The following is a 3,599-nucleotide window of genomic DNA, read 5'->3' as shown; positions in this document are numbered from 1 at the left end:
TGCAAATGTCATAATTTTATCATTCTTTATGGCTGAGTAATATTCCATTGTATATATATACCACAGTTTCTTTATCCACTCATCAATTGAAGGGCATCTAGGTTGGTTCCACAGTCTGGCTATTGTGAATTGAGCAGCTATGAACATTGATGTGGCTGTATTTCTGTAGTATGCAGATTTTAAGTCCTTTGGGTATAGGCCAAGGAGTGGGATAGCTGGGTCAAATGGTGAACCCTGCCAATTCTGATTTGAATTATTTTTTTCAAAGCAACAACTTCATTGAGCTTGCCCTGAAAATTTGCATTAATATTGATTTATTCTTTTACAGAGATATAGTAATTCAGCTATGTTAATGCTTGTTCCAGGGTCCTTAGGCAAGCCAAACGGAAACGCTTGCATTGGTGACTTTTAAATTTCCAGTTTGGAAGAATGTTGACCTAGTGATCTATGATATTTACATTTGTCTTTATTTTGCCTCGAAGAAATGAATAAAAAGTTGCAAGTTTTTAAACTAGTAATAGACAACTTTTCTTTTACAAAAGAAAGGATTGGATCCTTCTGAATGTGATGTAAAATTACATTTACCTCCTATTCTGTAATATATTTTTTAAATTAGTGTTTCTTTTAAATGGATTGAATCAATTTGAGTTAAATATTCAGTTTTGAGTAATACATAATTATTTGTACTGAGGGAATAACTGTGTATATGTTCACAGGTTTATACATAGATTTTGTGGGATTCATAATTCAAAAGAGATAAAATAACTATTATGATTTGAATCTGAAATGTCCCCCAAAGCCACATACTAAAGATTTGGCTTTGAGCCCTCCTCCTGTGAAGGAGGGTCCTAGATGGAGCAGGTAGATCACTGGGATCAGGTCTCCACAGGTCATATTTTGTCCCTGGCCCTTCTTCTTGTTCTTTGTGCCATGAGGTGAGTATCTTTGTTCTGCCGTACCCTCTCTACCTTGAGGTTCTGCTTCAGCCAAAGCCCACAGTGATGGGGCCAAGTGATCATGAACTGAAATCTATAAGACCACGAGCCAAAATAAACCTTTCTTCCTTTAAGCTGTTTTTCTCATGTATTTTGCAACAGCAGCAGAAAGCTGACTAAAACAACAATAACGATGTAACAGTTTGAATACGTGAAAGTATGTGTATTCTTTTGTATGCTATAACCATTTCTTTGTTACCACTGAATTATAGTTTCAAAAATATTTACTATACCCAAAGTATTTTAATAAGTTGACAATATTATAGTACCTATAATTAGGATCTTAATTTGTTTTAATAACCCCCTCCCATGAATACACACAGACTTACATGTACACAAAAGAATTATATCAACATATTAAGAATAGTTACTCTTGAAAAATATGATAAAGAGTATAATTCATTTCTTATCTATATATTCCTACATTTCTCATTTTTCTGCAGATAAAATGTATTTTATAATAAAATATATTATTGTACATAAGTTAATATAATAATGTTTTAAAATTTTTGACATTTCAATTTTTCTGTAACAACTATAGTACAATAGCCATCCTTTTCTGTGGAGAGAGAAAAAATATATTAACCTTTTACTACAAAGGCAAATCAATATTTTATGTTTAGGTACAGCAAATTTTCTGATTTAGGACTATTATTAGCATTGTCAAACAAGAATAAAATCAGCTTGGCTCAGACCAAAGAAAATCACATTTATTTGGAACAAATTAGATTCACAACCTGGGAGACACAAATTCAAGTAGCCGTAAGTCGTGTTCCCAGGTTAAAAAAAAAAAAAAAAGGCAGCTGTTTTTAAAACCTGACACTGTAAGAGGACTGGTAGTTACAACTTTTGTTAGTCAGGGACTATGACTGACACCATCAAAAGTGAAGCTGAAGCCATCTCGTAAAAAAGGAATGGGTACCCCTGAGTCTCTGTGCAGGTGGGAGAAGAGGTTCATTATACATAAGGCCAGAGGAGGGTGACAGTGTTTCAGGAAACTGTGGTAAGGCCCAGTCCAAAAGTCACCTCACACAGTGAAAGTCGTGTCTGTATTCCAGTTCAAAAGTCATTTTTTTCAGCCATTGCAGTTCATTGAGCTCCGCAGAGACAGCGCCGGGGCCAGTGAGAGCCAGATGGGCCCTGGGCGACTCTGTGCCTCACTGAGGAAAAATATCTCCACACAGGAAAAGGAGCTCCTAAGAAGCCGAGAGGCAAAAGTCAGCATGTGCATTCTTTGTGCAAACTTGCTGGGAGGAGCACAAGAAGAAGCACCCAGATGCTTCAGTCAACTTTTCAGAGTTTTCTGAGAAGCGCTCAGAGAGGTGGAAGACCATATCTGCTAAAGGGAAAGGAAGATTTGAAGACATGGCAAAGGCGGCAAGGCCTTATGAAAACCTATATCCCTCCTAAAGGGGAAACAGAAAAGAAGTTCAAGGATTCCGGTGCACCTGAGAGGCCTCCAAAGGCCTTCTTCTTGTTCTGTTCTGAGTATCACCTGAAGATCAAAGGGGAACATCCGGGCCTGTCCATTGGTGATGTTGCAAAGGAACTGGGAGAGATGTGGAATCACACTGCTGCTAAGCTGAAGGAAAATACGAAAAGGATATTGCTGCCTATGGAGCTGAAGGAAAACCTGATGCAGCAAAAAAAGGGAGTTCACAGAGATGAAAAAAGCAGGAAAAAGAAGGAAGAGGAGGAAGATGAAGAGGATGAGGAGGAAGAGGAAGAGGATGATGATGAATAAGTTGGTTCTAGCACAGTTTTTTTCCTTGTCTATAAAGCATTTAACCCCCCTGTACACAACTCACTCCTTTTAAAGAAAAAAACTGAAATGTAAGGCTGTGTAAGATTTGTTTTTAAACTGTACAGTGTCTTTTTTTGTATAGTTAACACACTACTGAATGTGTCTTCACATAACCCTGTCCTGGTGGTATTTTCAGTAGCCACTAACCTTGCCTGGCACAGTATGGGGGTTGTAAATTGACATGGAAATTTAAAGCAGGTCCTTGTTGGTGCACAGCACAAATTAGTTATATACAGGGACAGTAGTTTTTCATTTTCAGTTGTCTCTGAGGCAGCTTATACGAAATAATTGTTGTTCTGTTAACTGACTACCACTCTGTAATTGCAAAAAAAAAAAAAAAAAGTTTCAGCTGTTTTGTTGACATTCTGAATGCTTCTAAGTAAATACAATTTTTTTATTTAAAAAAGTCAGTTTTCATAGGGATGCACCTGAAATATGATCCAACAATGGTCTCCCAGCTCCATTTTAAGCACAATCCGATTTTTATTTTCTTCTTGACAAAATATTAAATTGTATACACCCAGCGAGAGTCCCTATTGAGAAATATGAGGTTTATGGAATTTGAACACTTGAAAATTATTGATATTTACATTTACCAATAGCTTCATCAAAGTTCTCATAGCAAATATGTTATTTTTATATGACTAAACCCTAGAGGAATATAAAGTAACAATATTCAATTCTCCATATTGCAAATATCAACCAAAAAAGAACCAGGCTATAATACAAGCAAAGAAAGTGTGTATTCAGAAACAGTAAGTATGATTCAGTTAACAACTAAAAGGGGCAAAGTGTGCTCA

At 36.3% G+C, this 3,599-nt stretch overlaps 1 pseudogene across 1 annotated transcript; it reads left to right on the top strand.

The window, feature by feature from the left end:
- Nucleotides 1-1,860: 1,860 nt before the first annotated feature.
- On the top strand, nt 1,861-3,205 carry LOC306670434 (high mobility group protein B1-like; annotated as a pseudogene). The gene is made up of 2 exons: nt 1,861-1,879; nt 2,197-3,205. The product of its transcript is annotated as a high mobility group protein B1-like (transcript).
- Nucleotides 3,206-3,599: the final 394 nt, after the last annotated feature.

This window comes from Sciurus vulgaris, assembly GCF_902686455.1.
Source record: "Sciurus vulgaris genome assembly, chromosome: 10".
NCBI lineage: Eukaryota > Metazoa > Chordata > Mammalia > Rodentia > Sciuridae > Sciurus > Sciurus vulgaris.
The sequence above is the reverse complement of the archived record's forward strand: the minus strand, read 5'-3'. Positions and strand labels throughout refer to the sequence as shown.